Source organism: Macrobrachium nipponense, chromosome 11 (genome assembly GCF_015104395.2).
Source record: "Macrobrachium nipponense isolate FS-2020 chromosome 11, ASM1510439v2, whole genome shotgun sequence".
Classification (NCBI taxonomy): Eukaryota; Metazoa; Arthropoda; class Malacostraca; order Decapoda; family Palaemonidae; genus Macrobrachium; species Macrobrachium nipponense.
Genome location: NC_061087.1, coordinates 91,395,801 through 91,414,109, shown reverse-complemented (window position 1 = coordinate 91,414,109; position 18,309 = coordinate 91,395,801). Strand labels below are relative to the sequence as shown.

Below are 18,309 nucleotides of genomic sequence, written 5' to 3'. Positions count from 1 at the left end.
GGGGAGGAGAGAGAGCATGTGAGATGAGAGAAGCGAGAGAGAGAGAGAGAGAGAGAGAAATTAACGGATAAAGAAAGAGGAGGCAGAACAAAGACCACTCAATCAAATATGGGAGAATAGAGTAAAACCTGAAAGAGCAAAAGGGAGTAGTGTAGACATAATTGATAAAACGCGGCCAGCGAATGAGAGAGAGGGGGAAATATGGATAAAAATGTCAATTAGAAAGGGAGAGGAATGAGGGAGAAATGAGGTAATCACAATTAGGAATCTGAATACGGTATATAATGATTTTTCATTCTTTTACTTCTTAGTTCACTTTTTCAAAATACGGGTTTCCATTGTCGGTAGCACCAATCTTACAAGGCCTTTGCTATTTAACAAGTTGTAGAACAGACGCAAATCTTAAGACGTTATCGTCATTCTTTGCAAAGAGGTTATAAAGACACTAATGAGAATATTTAAACACTGATTAAGTTACTTGTGATCTCGGAAGACGATAATAAACCAATTAGGACCCATTGAGTGCGATGAACGGATATCGCCTTCATAGCGGCGTGTGTTTGTGTGTTTTGTGTGCGCGCGTGCGTGTGTGAGAATTTATATGTACGTGTGCATAAAGTTATGAATTTATATATCTTTTAGAACTTTGAATTTGTGCTCTTTGACGAAAATGGATTGCTAATTGTTCATGATCTGATTACGTTTATATTGTCGAAAGAGTTGAACGAGTATGCAATTTAATTAATTTATTTTTTTTCTTTTATTGTGGAATTCCGGGTTGCATCTTGCCTCCTTAGGAGTCCATCACTTTTCTCACGGTGTGTTATGTTTCTAGTAGCACACTCTTCTTCATGAGTCAGAGCTACTTTCGGCATCTAGTTTTAGCAGTTTCCGTTTCAGGGATCTTGAGATTGTGCCTAGTGTTCCAATGATTATGGGTACAATTTCCATTAGCATATCCCATATCTTTCTTATTTCTATTTTCAGGACTTGATACTTATTATCGATTGTTTCTCTTTCTTTCTCATTTACTCTGGTGTCATAATGGTATTGCGACATCAGTAGTGATTCTTTCCTCTTGATTTTATCAATCAACATCACTTCTGGTCTGTAGCCATTGCCGCGTTTCATAGCTGGTCAGTTCTTTAGTCTGTCTCATGTACTTTCGTGCATTAGTTCATTGTGCCGTTCCTCTGTTGTGTTTTTCACTCTCCTGTCTTTGTATGCTTCTGGATCTTCGTCTACTTTTATCAGTCCTTCTTCCCATGCACTCCTTAGCCACTCGTCTTCACTGGTTTTCAGATATTGCCCCAGTCCTCTGCTCTCTATGTTGACGCAGACCTCTGTGCTTAGTAGTCCTCTCCCTCCTTCCTTTCGTGTTAAGTATAATCTGTCTGTAATTGCTCTTGGGTTTAGTGCTTTGTGTATTGTCCTGTGTTTTCTAGTTTTCTAGTCTATGGCTCGGAGTTCAGCCTTCGTCCGCTCCACTACTACTACATAGTATCTAATTACAGGTTATTATTATTATTATTATTATTATTATTATTATTATTATTATTATTATTATTATTATTATTATTATTATTATCATCATCTTATCTTCACTTTCTTTTAACCAATTTAAAATAAAGCCGGCCATTATGCAATATTTTGTAGAAGATGTACGGAATCAAGGATATTTCCCGAGATCTGTGCAAGTCAAGGCTCGAAACTTTCCCTTATCACCAAAACAAGAAGACATTTGTCTCGCGTTAATCAGAAAGGATGGCTGGAAAAGAAAGGAATCGTCCTTTTACATTTACCTTCCCTAATTTTTCTAATGCCTCTTCACTTCCAGAGTAATGGGACACAAGTTTTCGTTATCAGCCCTGCTGGATGGAGATCTGTATCTTACGTTTTCTTTACTTTGGGAGAGTTTCCCGTGTTCTGTTTCTTTCGTCGAATTCGTGACTGCATATTGCTACGAGGTGAATATGACACTTAGGCGGGTTTTTCCTATATGTTATTTGCGGGAGGTTCTGTTAACTGGAAGGTTTGCTTTGCAATTTGATGTCCTTTGTGTATGTTTATGTGAATGAAATTAACAAAGTTAATTGTAATTTAGATTTACTTTCAGTCAAAATTCAGTGGCAAGAGGCATATTTTAACACTGTATGACGCCGTAACTTATTAAGAACTTGTACATTTCTGTACATTTTTTTTTGCTAAGAATGAATAAAACGTGCTTGCTTTTAGGGCAATAATTTGTCGTTTTCACTCTTAACAGTACAAAACAAATGCTCATCACTTTCATTCAAGATTCTCTTTCTACTGAAGTCCCTGAGGTGTTGATCTTTAAATGATTTTTTCATTTCTTTATTAAATTGCAACGAAACTATCACTTTAAGGTAATTAAATATTATATATTACGTGAAGAACATTGACGATGGCTGTTTGTGTGTATGTAAAAACTTCTTTTGATAAAAAAATAGATAGTTTGTTAATGATATGAGCGTTTTTCAACATATAGAAATATAGTTTTTTAAGCTTTGACATGAAATGTCCTTAAATGAATCTAAAATATTTACTAGTAGCCAGTTCTTGCTGAATGTTATAGGCAAGTGCGACTGCTACCTTCGGGCAGCGTTTCTCCAACTTCATATACTTCCCCATAGCTTCAAGATTAAAATCACGAAGGAAAGAGAAATAAAAAATTAAAAACTTATTCATGTTGTGTCACATATTGATAAATTATTTGTTTTAAATTAATATTTTACCATGAACAAAGACAGCTTTAAACAGACGAACAAGTAGCTCTACAGAGACTTTTGTTTATCATTCTCTCGAAGGGAGAAAATGTACTAGTGTTGCCGATTGACAGTTCAGTATATTTGTAAGTGCTCGCTGCCTGATGTCCTCTACCTAGGTGCCTTCAGTCACGCTTGTAATTCCCTTCGGCTGTTGGTTTCATTTATTCGCATAGTGATTCCTCTTCTCACATGGCTGATCCCCCGTGCTTTTGGAAAAAAGAAGCTGGTTTTCATTTGAAATATAAACGAACAATCTAATGTTTTATTTGAGATGTTAACCCTGACAGTCTTATTTGGTTGAAATGTAAATGAGCAGTCTAACGTTTATTTGCAATGTTACCCCGAGCAGAATAATGTTTGTTAATTTCTGACAGTGTGACCTTATTAGGTTGAAATATAAATGACGTTTATTTGAGATGCTACCGCTAATATAGTAATGTTAATTAATCTCTTGACAGTCTGACTTGTAGTTGGTTGAACTATAAATGAACAGTTTAATGTTTATTTGAGATAGAGATGGCGTAATGTTAATCAATCTCTTGACAGTCTGACATGTATTTGGTTGAAATACAAATGAAGAGTCTAACGTCCAGAACTTCGAATTGGGAAACGTTATCCAGATGCGTTTAACAGAAAGTGTTTCCGTCATTGAAGTAAAAACGACCCACTTTATTGCGATGTTAATCGGTGTTCTTTTAAGACCTGGAAACCAGCTAGCGCGTGCCTAAATTAGGACCAGGCTAAAGAGGAGAGTTGTAGAGAATCCGTAAGTAGAAGGAGGGCGTTCTGTATGCGAAGACAAGTGTCGTAGGGTTCTTGGTTAACGAAGGAACTTTTGCGTTTTAAATTTACAAGGCAAAAAGTCTACGGTACTTTATTACCTTAGTTAGATCTCGTAGTGACTGGTGAGCTTTTGTAGTCATTCGAATACAGTCTTTCCCTTTTGGGTTGACATATTTGCATATTTTCAACGGGCTTTGATAGGGAATACCGCAAAGTTTGAGATTGGTTATGATTCTGTATTGAGAGAGTTGTCAGCAAGATATTTTAAGCAAATCAGTTTTGCAGATTCCATTGTCAGCTGTTCTGGAGAAAAAAAAAACGCAAAAAAAAACGGCAGTTGAATGTTACCTCTTCGTTGACACTTATATGAACTTATATTGCATGATGACCATTTTTAGTTGTGTATAAATGTATTGTATGTGTGTATTTCCTGTATCTTAAAATGAACAGAGAGGATAAGGGGAAAATACTTCAGTCGAACGGGAGGGATATTTTTGGCATGATTCCTATGTCTACGGGGGGGGGATTTAGGGCTAATGACCATGTCCACTCAGGACAGAGAAATTTGGTAGATGATGAAGTATTGATTAGGTCCAGTCCTCACAACTACCGTTGGTGGTTAGTAACTGCTGGCCATCCTGATCTGCTCCATTCTCTCAGAGCAATCAACCAGAAACCTTTGATGGTGTCATCTGCGCTTTAAAAGATTTTGAGACTGTCGAAGAATAAAATAATAATAATAATAATAGTCATCATTAAATACTATTATTATTATTATTGCATAATTTATTTTAGGAATATGAGCTAGTCGAGTTGATACAGAAAATATTAACATCATCAGTGACTGGAACAGCAAACAGTAAACGGGAGTTACGAAGCTTGTTAAATTGACCGATTCCCGAATTCAGTTGCCCTTGAGAATATGGAACCCTTTTCCTTGCACTGAAAAAAAAAATGCTTATGGATGAAGAAAAGCAGAACAGGAAGACAAAACATTTCTTGTCTGTCTTCTCTCGTCAGGGGAAATCATTTTGATTTCTAACACTCGACCAAAATGAAAATGAGAAATGAATGAATAACGAAAAAAAAAAATTGTCATTGTCATTCAGATATCCTATTGTTATCCCTTCTGCTTATCTTGCTCTCCTCTTTCTAATATATTTTCATTCTGTCTCTCCCTCATCCATTAGGAGAGTTTATTAATTATTACTGTAATGTTCCCTCCGCTCTTTGAGTTTTTACTTCGTCTTCCTCTTTTCCTTTAGGTTTATCGCCTTTGATCCTTTCTCCTTCCCTTTTAGCAAAGCCCTCTTTTCACCATCTTTTTTTTTTGTTTTTTAATCTGAGTTTTTCCGTAGCTTTCCCACTCCCTCTGGCTTTCTATGTGTTTGTGAGAGAGAGAGAGGAGAGAGAGAGAGAGGAGAAGAGAGAGAGAGAGAGAGAGAATTGCAACATTGCATTAAGTGACGTATCAGATTATTTTGTTGGGTAAATTAGCCTTAATTGCGTTAATGTTTGTAGTGTCATACTTGAGAACCATTGAATAGTTTGTTATGTCAAGAATTTGAAGATAAATAAGTAGCTTCCTTTTTCAGAACCATTTTGTATGGATCAGAAGGTAATTCGGTATTAATTGGTCTTCCCTTAACACTGAATTCATTTTCTTGTAATTTGTGTTTGTTAACGTAATTCCTTTACCAACTGGGCTTGAGGCAGCATAAATGGAAATGAAATACCGAGTTAGTCAAGTTCAGCTCTTGTAACTGTAATGACCACACTTCCCTTTAAGCTTCTCGTTGTTTGACGATTGACTTGTGAAGCAGAACTTATAAAATGTAATTAACTTTTAATATAGATGGACGATAAGGATAATGACGACTACAAAGTTTGTAAGCGATGTATCGGGCTCTGGTACAAGATCAGTTAGTGGCTCGTATGTGACCTAAAAACGTTTGTATTGATGTGCCGGGTTCTGGTACAAGATCAGTTAGTGGCTGTTATGTAACCTAAAAACGTTTGTATTGATGTGTCGGGTTCTGGTACAAAATCAGTTAGTGGCTAGTATGTGACCTAAAAACGTTTGTATTGATGTGTCGGGTTCTGGTTCAAGATCAGTTAGTGGCTAGTATGTGACCTAAAAACGTTTGTATTGATGTGTCGGGTTCTGGTACAAGATCAGTTAGTGGCTGTTATGTAACCTAAAATAGTGGTTGTGAGGCCAAGGGCCTTGTAAAGACGAAGTGCTCTGAAACAGATGAGTTCTTTGGTTAAACTGGGTTCATGTGGTGTTTTTTTAACTTTTTCTAGGATTAGGTGATAACTTGGTAGAAGACACTCGACGAACAACGTTCGAATTATTGCCATGTTATGTGGCTTTCTAAAATATAGAGGCTGAAGACCATGACGTGGTATTTAATAAAATAATTTTGTGTAATGATATGTTAGTGCTAACAATTTAGTAATTAAAAATATGAGTAGAGTCCTTTAACAAAAAACGACAGATGACCACAACATGAGAGAGAGAGAGAGAGAGAGAGAGAGAGAGAGAGAGAGAGAGAGAGAGAGAGAGAGAGAGAGAGAGAGTTTAAATGAAAGACATTCAAAGTGTGTGAGAACTCAAGTTAGGAAACCCAAAGAAGAAGAGATAAATAAACTCAAAACAAGAATGGAGAACAAATGGGCTTGTTACAAAAGTAATAGAAAAGATAATAGTGAAATTAAGGATTGGAGGAAAGACGTGAATAGATGGTAATGGTTCACTGAGTGACAATGGATATTTTTCTTTCCATATTTACAAAGATTTTCTTTTGTTTACTTGAGAGAGAGAGAGAGAGAGAGAGAGAGAGAGAGAGAGAGAGAGAGAGAGAGTAATTCTTGGTGATAAAAATTTTGGATGTTGAAGTTTTCTAAATGATCTATCGCTTTTCTTCTTCATGGACAATTGTTCATTAAGTAGAAAAGGGAACTTTTAAATGGAAGGGAATGAATGAATCGGTAAATCAGAGCAGTAAGGTATTGACTAAAAGAAATGAAATTAAGGTACTTTTGCAACGATAGAATTGACATTCCTCATGAATTAACTTTATTTAAACGGTATTCTTCCAAGGAAAAATCTACTAATAGTTGTAATAATGATATAGAGATGTATTTAGGTTATTTTTATTTTACTTCGACTCACTCTAATAAACTGTAGTAACCTAACTCCTTTTGTACAGTGCAGATGTCTCCATTATAGCATTCTGTTTAATGGCAATAAGAACTGACTAGGCTACACGGCCGAGTAACTATTAACCAACCGGTTATTATGAGGGTTCGGCTTAATCAAATTTCCAATCAACTAACTTCCCCGGACAGAGTGGACAAGTTCATTGGTACCCCTCGACGAGCGATGGGAGGAAGCTCCCCAGTAGCATCTTCTTCTCTCTCTCTCTCTCTCTCTCTCTCTCTCTCTCTCTCTCTCTCTCTCTCTCTCTCTCTCTTCTGTAATGTTCTTATTCATATGTATATTTTAAACCTTCGTCTGTATGTGAAACAAATCAACAACGCATTTTAAATGGTAGAACACTTTTGATAAAGTGAATGATCTTGTTTACTTCATCAAACATTACAGTCTGCTGGCAGGAAAGTTGTAGAATACAGATCTGCATTTGGTGCAGCTGATATAGCTGAAACTGTGTCTGGAAGTGAAGGGCCATTAGGAATATTAGGGGTGGGTAATGGAAAATGGATGTGTTGTCCTTGTCACCCATTGATCACTGTTGACATGAAAAGAATGTGCTCATTTTTTCAGGTACAAAGAAAAGCTACATTCTTGTCTTGCTGATGTCTAGACATCAAATAAATTTAAATAGTCATTAGAGACGACATTTTTGCGAAAAAAAAAGCTGTGAAAAAATTTTGTAGAATTTTCTTGAATAATAATAATAATAATAATAATAATAATAATAATAATAATAATAATAATAATAATAATTATTATAAAACACTTGAGTTTTATTGCAATTTTGCTCAATTCAAGGCCTAATGTATTTATGATAAATGGGGAATATCGCTGCTTGAGAGATTGGAGAATGATGAGATAAGAAGTGTAGGTTTAGTAAAGATTACAGAGGTGATAAGAGAGTCACGATTGAGATGGTTTGGGCATCTTTTGAGGATGGACGACGAGGAGAGAGTGAAGAGGGCTTGGGAGGAACCTATTGAAGGATCGAGAGGGAGACTGAGCATTAGATGGCGAGATAAAGTGAAGGAAGATATGGAGAGAAGAGTCTTGGTGAAGGATGATGCCTTTGATAGAAGGCAGTGTTCTCGAGAAGGCGAAACAGGCAACCGACCCTTTAATGCAGGAATAATGGTGTGGAAGAAGAAGAAGAAGAAATGGGGAGGTGGAAGTTTTCTGATCCATGCCTATTAGAACTCTTCTTCTATTTATATACACACATATATGTATATATATATATATATATATATATATATATATATATATATATATATATATATATATATATATATATATATATATATATATATATAAGATATTGAAATAGAATTTATGGTCTTGAAGAAAAGGAGAAATTGAAAGTGAGTATGAATTATTAATGGTAATGATGATGAATAATAGTGATAATAATAATGATAGTAATGATGATATTATTCTGATTCCCGAAGAAAAGAATAAGTTGAAGGTAATTATGAATTCTTAATAGAAATTTTAAACCAATTACTAAACTCTCTTCGAGAGTCATCAGCACATTCATGAGGATAATGTTAATAGTTTCTTCGTCCATCCACATTCTGATAAATTTTGCATTTGTTGGAACTAATTGTGTGAGACACCCTAAACATTGATCTGCGATTCCAGTTCAAACAGATTCCAGTTCAAACTGAGATTTGACTTCAAACTGAGGTTTCAGTTCAAATTGAGATTCCAATTCAAACTGAGATTCCAGTTCAAACTGAAGTTTCAGTTCAAGAACACAGAGATTTGAGTTCAAACAGTTTCCAGTTCAAACTGAGATTTGAATTCATACTGAGGTTTCAGTTCAAACTGATATTCCAGTTCAAACTGAGATTTCAGTTCATACTGAGATTCCAGTTCAAACTGAAGTTTCAGTTCAAGAACACAGATTTGAGTTCAAACTGTGATTCCAGTTCAGACTGAAGTTCCAGTTCAGACTGAGATTTGAGTTTAAACAGATTCCAGTTCAAACATAAGTTCCAGTTCAAACTGACTTTCGAGTTCAAACTAAGGTTCCAGTTCAAACTGAGATTTGACTTCAAACTGAGGTTCTAGTTCGAACTGAAGTTCCAATTCAAACTGAGATTCCAGTTTAAACCGAGATTCCAGTTCCATATCCTCCTCAGCAAACACACTGCCTACTCTGGAAGGCGTGGTGTCCAAGCCCAGTGACGCAGGAAGCGCTATCATTTTGTAATCAAATCTTGCGCATGTAGCCATTCATTTCGGTTTCAGAGAATATGATCCGTGGATCTGCAAGATATATTAACGTTATAAATCAGAAGAGCACAGTCATTACGTGTGTGATATTTGGTAGAGTGCACGCGCGTGCGACGCACACACACACACACAGGTTACAAATGAATAATTAGCCAGCGGAAATGCTGTTAAAAGATACTGAGAAGTAAAATAATGTGTATGAATAAAACATTATTATTATTATTATTATTATTATTATTATTATTATTATTATTATTATTATTATTATTATTATTATTATTATTATTATTTTGTTTAAAAGTTCAAGTTATTTCTACGAAAACTTTAAAAGTATGACCTCAGGTCGACTACATCTAGCTTGCTCATTTTGCAATGATACTAATAAAGTCCACTTTTTTATGAACAAGCTCAATAATCACATTAATTTTGTTGAGCATATTTCCACATAATTAAAGACCAATGAGGACAGTCTAATATACATTAAAAATCAGAACAATAGTCAAGTAAATACGTCAAGGAAAGCAGTAAATAATTGTAGAATTCCAGTGAATTGAGAAAGCAAATTATGGCGCTGTAAAGCAGTTTTTTTTTTCTTTTCTGTAGAATTCATTTAAGAAGAAACATAAAAGGTCTCAGTATTTTGTTACTGTGGGATTTATGCTTTAGAAATTTGAAACGAGTTGATGAAAAGAAGAAAAGTCTATTGAAAGGATCAAGGAACTCGCACGTGCCTTACGGATTTGACAAAAGCAATGAAATACTTGATGTTTTTTCCCTTTGAATTTGACACCTAATAAAGTTTTATTACATGCTTACGTCGTCTCTCTTTCGTCGTAATGTAGTAATAGTGAGGTTCATATGGACTGTATCACAACATAAGGGATCTTTGCAAAAAAATGTTTTTATTTCTTTTCTGTTCATCTTCATAACACTCACATTGTCGATGTATTTGGACAAAGGTTCGCTGTCGAAGGCGCCATACGCCGCGAAGTTATTGCATTTATTCACCAAATGAAATCAGAATGGAAAACATCAATGAATATTACGCTGTTACCTGGGGGCAGCCCATGATGCACTGAGAAAAATAACACCCACCTTTTTTTGTACACTACAAAATAGTCGGGAAAATGGCGCGTTATTTGACTAAAAGCCCAGATTTGGGGTATTACAAATAGAATTTGTCTAGGTGAGGGGATTTCTGACAACGAGTAGCTTTTAAACGTTATAAATTATATAGATAGTTCTTTAACGTTTCGTAATCTCAGAGAGAGAGAGAGAGAGAGAGAGAGAGAGAGAGAGAGAGAAATTGTAATTAGATTTATTTTGTGTCCTCGAAGCTCACAAGCAGATGGAAAATTGCTGGTCTATGCGTGGTCCACGTTTTATGATCGACGCCTAGAAAGGAACTTCAGTATGATAAAACACAAAATAGTCCAGCTTGAACTTGGCATAAACATTTCCAGTTTGGTATAGTTATGAAAACGTTGAAGAAAATGGAGTACTTTAGAAATGTCCGGTTAATTAATTCGATAACTGAAAATGTTACTTGAATGCATATTCTGTCTTAAACTATTTTAAAAACGATAATGATGATGATGGTGATTATTCTTCGACAGAATGAGTGGACATTCCTATGGAGCATGCGTAGAAGAGAGAGAGAGAGAAAAAATATTTTGGTTTAAGAATGATTCCTTCCAAAAAAAAAATGTCCTTGAAAATTTAGTTTTGAAAAGTAATGTTGATTAGTCGCAACGGAATGCATTTCTTTCCAAATCATAACTAACTTGCTGTGTTTGGATTTGTGCTGCCTACCATATTGATTAGGTTGCTGTTCAAGCTATTTTCCACTCTCGTCTGGTTGAATTGCTTCTCAGCGTCTTGTCTGAATGCACCCCAACATTTTTCGCAATCTCTTTATCATAACGTTTACTATGGACAATAGTAGATTAACAGAAATTAATTTATTTCCCATCATCCTTAACACCATCATTTTTTGTTGGAATATACTGCTTGAGACGACCTATGCTCCTGCAATTACAGAAAGCTTCCTCTCTAGGTTTTTTTCCTACAAGTCTTACCAGTCTTCACTGAATTTGGAGAAAATAGAAAAAATTGTCGGTACAAAACCCGGTCTTTTGCCTTTGCATCAGTCCACTTTTCTTACTCGTAGGCTCCGAAACTCCTTACCTTCTTCGGTGTTCTGACAATAATATACTCTACGTCTTTTTTTAAAGCGAGCCTGTTACCACCAGAGGTTACAAAGTACTGAAATGATTTTTCTTGTTCTAGGGGAATAGGGTAGAATCTGCACAGCTTTGAGTCTCTTTTCTGTCCATATTCAAAAGATAGGTAAATAAGTCCCAGCGAGAAAGTGAGGTAGTCGACGAACGGTACATTAATCTGAAATGAAAAGAAAATGATTTTATCCCAAAACCGTGAGGTATAAAAGAGTCTCCGTACCGGTAGGGGGAACGTTTAAGAAGATTAACTAAAGCAGCTTAGGTCGCGACGGAGTGAGTTGTTCAGAAAAAAAAAGAAGAGAATAGTTGGAGATAATATCGATAGGGCTAATTGGAGGAAGGGAATTACAAGATATTACAGTACAGATGTAATGGAGGGATGGTGTTCATGTAATAACAAGGCTTTAGCGATAAAAGGCAGCTGAAGGTTTACACGAAGGGGAGGAAAAAGTATTTTCGAATGGCTTAATTTCATCTTGTTGCAAGATTCCACAGCCGTGCTTTGGTAAATGTAGGCGAGTCTGATACTCGTTAGTCTTAATCAACTATCTTTTTAATTATTTTTATGCACCATTAAAAGAAATATCGAAATATCAAATACTCATGAAAAAAATCTGTGCGTAATAGGTTTGTCGAGTGATGCGTTTGTGGTAGATTTTCCGGAAAAGTTGAACCGTTTAATACAGTTTTCATCCTTGAATAATTTTAAGAAATCGATGCTTTATGCGAGTGCTATATACCTATATTTTTGGGGGCGCTCGCTTCATTTCTGATTTCAGAGCTTTATATATATATATATATATATATATATATATATATATATATATATATGATATATATATAGATATATATATAGTATATATATATATATATATGTGTGTGTGTGTGTGTATATATGTGCATATATATACATATTATATATAATTATATATGTATGTGTATATTAGATATATGTTGTGTGTGTATATATATATATATATATATAATATATGATATATAATATATATATATATATAGATTATATATCTATGTTTGATATAGATATATAATGTGTGTGGGTATATATATCTATATATATATATATATATATATAGATATATATAATAATAATATGTATATTATATATGTTTAGTATGTATAAATAATATATATATATAATATATATATATAAATATGTGTGTTTGTGTGTCTGTGTGTGTGATATAAAGGCTAAAGTTATTAATAACTCGAAGCCTGCATTTATACCGGGCTTTGGGGAACAAACGGGAAGAGGGGGATAAGAAAGATGGGGTTATCTAGTAAAAGCAATAGAATCCTCATTTTTAGAGAAGTTATTAACATGGCATAATATATATATATATATTTATATATAAACAAATATTTACTAGCAAATTCATTCAACCTCGGAATAACATACAAATGTCTAATGGAGTTCATAAGCGATTCGTCACCAGGGTGACTCGAACTCCTGAATGGTTAGGTAGAGACGACTCTTCGGTGATGGCTACTGTCAATGATGGGTTGTGGCTTCTCAGCCATTCGGGAGTTCGAGTCTCCCTTGTGACAACCTCGGTATCTGCATGTTATTCCGAGGATGAGTGAATTGGAATGTTAACAACATTCATAGCTTGACGTTTGTGTAAGTAAAATATCATGATGTATGTGTCAACAATTTATATATAACACATATATGTACACATATATACATATATGCACATATATGCATACAGTGTGTTTATATTCATGCAAAAACAGCAAAACGTCCCGGCCAAAGAATATTGATTTCAGTAGAGGTTTTCGAAACCCATATGATAAGAAGATTTGTTTTCAAGTGGAAACTTCGACCAGAGTTCATTAGACTTCTGTGAACGTAATGGAAGTTAATGAGCTTTGTGCACACACTGTCTTCTGTCGACTGGGAAATTCAGAGTCATAAGAGGTTTAGGGAAAACTTAGGGACATTGTTAATTCATTAGTGTAATGTACGCCTCATTGCATGTTATACTTCCTGAAATTTACATGTTAATATGTACCATTTTTTTGGGCATGTACAGATATATACATGATACACATATATATTATATATATGATATATTTTTATTTATATATTTATGTAAAATTTATACATTGGTAAATATATGACGACGAATGTGAACCATATATTTCCCCTCTCTCTCTCTCTCTCTCTCTCTCTCTCTCTCTCTCTCTCTCTCTCTCTCTCTCTCTCTCTCTCTCTTTCAGAGGACATAAAGTCCGGCCTCCCTCATACATTTGATCGCATTTAATCTGATTACTCTAGGAAACTCCTATTTGATAATTTTATCACTTACTTTCAATGTGTAGCGTAAGAATTATGAATCTCGTATACATAACATTTGATTTATGGGAAGAGAATATGTAATATTACGTTGTAAAAATGGTTACTCAATAATTATAACCTCAGTTACAGCAAGTGATGAATTATATAAATAACGTAATAATAATAAGTGAATAATAATAACAGAGATGTTCTAGTACTTTAAGAGCTCTTAATGGTGTTTCCATCCATTACGAATGGCAGCAAGTACATTGTCGACCAAGCCTGCAGACATTAGAATTGAATTCACAGTGATAACAGACACCTTTACTTTGACCCATTGTTTATGTTCGTTATAGCGAGCTGTAATGTGTGTGTGTATATATATATATATATATATATATATATATATATATATATATATATATATATATATATATATATATATATATAATATATATATATATTATTTATATATATAAATATATATATGTATAGTATATATATATATCACATATATATGATGTGCGTGTGTGTATGTCTATGTATGTATATACATGTATGCATGAATGAGAGTATTTTACCTATTGATACTTTCACGCTTATTTTGAAATATGTTTTATGAGAGAAGTAGGGAGATATATATATATATATATATATATATATATATATATATATATATATATATATATATATATATATATATATATATATATATATATATATATATATACACACACACATATACTTACTATGGGTGTTTATTATACATTAGAATATATGGCAGCTACTTGGCAGAAATGGGTTGCAGGCCCTGTAGAAAGCCACGGTAACATCTACGTAGTTCTAGTTCCATCACCAATAAGGCGATGGCGTATTTATGCAGGTATAGGCTTTATATATCCACGTGTCTTTAGTAATGATTAGGTGGATGAATATTTTTATGTAGATATTAAGATTTTTTAACATGAACTAGGATAGGATTTTAATTGAAGTTTGTCTCATAAGACGTTAATGACTTGAAACTGTGTTATCTTCATCAGCAATCACTTTCTTGGCCGGCATTTTGCTGTACTCAGAAATATAATGTAATTCACATGAAAAGAGGCCGAAGTAAATATATGGTAATTGTTTTTAGAGTTCCCCTGAAAAAATTATTCCTGTACATCTTTTACTTAGCTTTATTTATTTATTTTTTTTCATAATTGTTCTGTTGACGCATGTTATTCATCTGGCATCCAGCCGGGCGGTCTGTTGTCTTTCATCTGCGAGGATTATTCAGCTAATATCAAGAGTGTGAATAATTGAATTCCCAACGAATTTAGACCATGTGAACCGTGAAGCCTTCTATTGCCCGTATGAAAATTGAAAATTCCTTATTGGATTATGTACGCGTGAGACAGTGAAAGCCCTAATTGAAGTTTATTGAATTTAGGCTCCCAAAAGTTTGGATTCTGAAGAATAAGCTTTCCTTTATTCTCTTCCTCTTTTATCGCACGAGGCATTTTTGTTGGTTTTATTCTCTCTCTCTCTCTCTCTCTCTCTCTCTCTCTCTCTCTCTCTCTCTCTCTCTCATATATATCATATATATATATATATATATATATGTGTGTGTATATATATGATATATATATATATATATATATATATATATATGTATGTATATTTATTATATATAGGCCTAATAAATCACAGTAGATGCACCTGATTTTAGGTCACCACTAAGCGCTTTCACGTGGTTATTCACGTTTCTTAGGGGCACAAAAGTTTATATATATATTATATATATATATATATATCTATATATATTATATATATAGATATATACATATATAAATATGTGTATGTGTATGTATGTATGTATATGTATGTATGGCTTAGTAAAGATTACATAGGTGACAAGAGTCACGATTGAGATGGTATGGGCATGTGTTGAGGATGGATGACGAGGAGGGAGTGAAGAGGGCTTGGGAGGAACCTGTTAGAAGAAGAAGATCAAGAGGGACAGAGAATTAAACGTGAAGAAAGATATGGAGAGAAGAGGTTTGGTGGAGGATGATGCCTTTGATAGAAGGGAGTGGAGGAGGCACATCAGGCAACCGACCCTTTGATGTAGGGATAATGGTGGGAAATAAATAAACCATATATTATATATAATATTAAATATGTTGTCTACCTTATTTTATTACCTATAATCTATCTATATTATTAATGTATATTTATTACCCGACCCTTTGTGGGGCCGGGTGTGCAAGTTTCTTAAAGCACCAGGAAAGAGAGGGCAGTAATACAGTGTCCAATAAATAAAGGTCAATGGAGACGAAAACACGAGAGAAAACTTAAAAATATTTATTACACCAAGCAATAAAATAAGCAACAGTCAGCCTTGTGACTATAGGACAAATATGCAGTCCTTAAATTAAATCCAGTAGGATTACCTAACCTCTAAAACTAAATCCCTAAGACAGTAGAAACATAACACAAGGAGTAAATAAAGGGCCCAAATAACCTACCTATAACTAAATAAGGTTAGGAAGGAAGGAATAGACATATAGAAAGAAAACACTTAAATTCCTACCTAATATTATAAAGCTAACCTTAACATTAACACCCTAGGATAGGGGCAAATAAAATGTTTCTCTATATGAGACTTCAAAAAAATATTTTAAACTACAGAATAGCTCCTCACAGTTTATAGAGGGAACAAAGGGTTACATCCACACTTGCTGGCGTCCAAAGGTGCTAGGCTGAGGGTCATAGCACTGGGGGAACTGACACTGTCTCACAGCAAGCCACCAGGTACAGCGTCACACATCAGGTCACCGCTATCGGAGGGAGTTCTGGAGCACAGGTAGCAACAGGGGTATACAACTAATAGTGCCACCCTGAAATAAATTCCAAAAGGATATTACCTGTTCACAGACTCCCTACATTCCTCCTCGGGCCACAATGCCCCCACAACTGCCGCACTGGCGAAGACGACGTCCTGGAGGATGCAGAGGCGCCCTTCCTGCGTCCACTCGGCTGGGAATAATTCCTCTGCGTCGTCCTGAGCCCGCAGGAAGTCCACACCTCACACACACTAGCCGGGTAGGCTACAAAAGCTCAGAACGCCGTGGGTGGCACAGGAACTGAGCCCACAGCACAAAAGGTAATCCAGGTAATCCAAAAAGCAGCTTAAGTGTGGGAGGCATGCCTGTCAGGCCCGTACTGACTATAAGAGGAACCTTATCCTCCGAAGAAAACTTTTGTCTCCAAGGACGAACACAGTAAAATCAGGAGATGAAACTGCCAGTCAACACTCCAGAGTCCATGGCAGCTCTCACCAACACCAAAAAGAAACAATAGATGGAGTTAGGAGTGAACTTTTTACACATTCCAATGCCCCGGGGAGTAGGCCACTAAACGTCTTTAGCAACACAGCCTTATCACAAGAAAAACCAAACTTAACCTTAAATAAATCAACAATTAAAAGAAAATCACAAGGCTGAGACTAAAACAAAATTAATGACAATTACGTTAATACCTGATATATATATATATATATATATATTAATATTCTATATATATATTATATAGATATTATATATAATATTTTATATATATTTGTTATATGTATATTGAATATATACATATAAATATGTAAAGATAAATAGATTAATACATACATACATGAGTACGTATACAGTCCATGGCATTGGAATTCCAAGACCATTGGGAAATACTGGTAGTATTAGTTCTTTTCACGAGGAGGATTTTCTCATTCAGTCTCGGAATCGACAGCTGCAATTAAAAACAATGTGTTAAATAGATTCCACTCGACACGATTATTCAAGCATGGATCATTGTAGGTAGCAGATTGTTTGTGTCCATAACTGGCAACGTTTATGCCGAATGATTCTCTGAAATAGAGATTTCACTGTAAATCCTATGTAAGATCTTTGACAGTCGAGACAGGAGATTTGGTTGTGTGGTTGAGCAATAGCTATTGCCTAATCCTTTTTAGGTTTGGCTTAAGCTTAACTTTCTATCGCTGCCTGGTAAAGGAATTTGGATTTTTCCAACTATCTCTAGGCTGAAATTGTGTGGTTGGATGATTTGAAAGAAAACTGAACCTTATTGAATACAGATCAGAATATTAATTTATCAAGAGATAAAACATAAAACCTTTCTGTGTGTGTGTTTACTATCACCGAAGACGGTGGTTGTTCTTTCTTGATACATCTTTGTACGATGATGACAATGATGATTGCTGTATGATGCATACGGTGCCGGTTTCGTGAGAGCATGCCTTCAAATCATTTCATCGCGTGGATTCCGACCCGTGGAGCAGTGCCTTGCTCTGCGGTAAATTAAAGTCTTGCGTTTGGGAACTTCATGGGATTGTTGTTTTTGTATGCTTTCTAGCATTTTTTTTTTCTCTCTCTCTCTCTCGCTCTCTTAAATCTGCTTGAGCGAAATCCCACGTAAAGCGAGGAACGAAGTTTATATCTATGATGTTTAGTAGTGTACTTAAAAGTTATCTACTTACTTAGGCTTCAGAGTGGGATTAGCGTAATTCCTAGGGTTTTCGCTTCTTTCGTTTTGCAAGTATTTAAAGCTGGGTCAGAAGAGTTCAGATTTAAAATGAAATTGTTTCAGAGATTTTCCATATTAAACGAAACCTTATTTACCTCTCTTTTCAGACACACCGCCAGTGGCTGTATTAACTAGGAACTACTTCTGCAAAGGTAAGTGGGAGCA

At 34.9% G+C, this 18,309-nt stretch overlaps 1 long non-coding RNA gene across 2 annotated transcripts in view; it reads left to right on the top strand.

Annotated features, from left to right (window-relative positions):
• LOC135209587 (uncharacterized) overlaps positions 1–18,309 on the top strand; it is a 701,429-nt gene that overhangs the window by 431,270 nt on the left and 251,850 nt on the right. For both annotated transcript variants that reach the window (XR_010313391.1, XR_010313388.1), the window contains exon 4: positions 18,252–18,296. This is a non-coding gene — a long non-coding RNA (uncharacterized LOC135209587). The remainder of the gene's footprint in view (positions 1–18,251; positions 18,297–18,309) is intronic.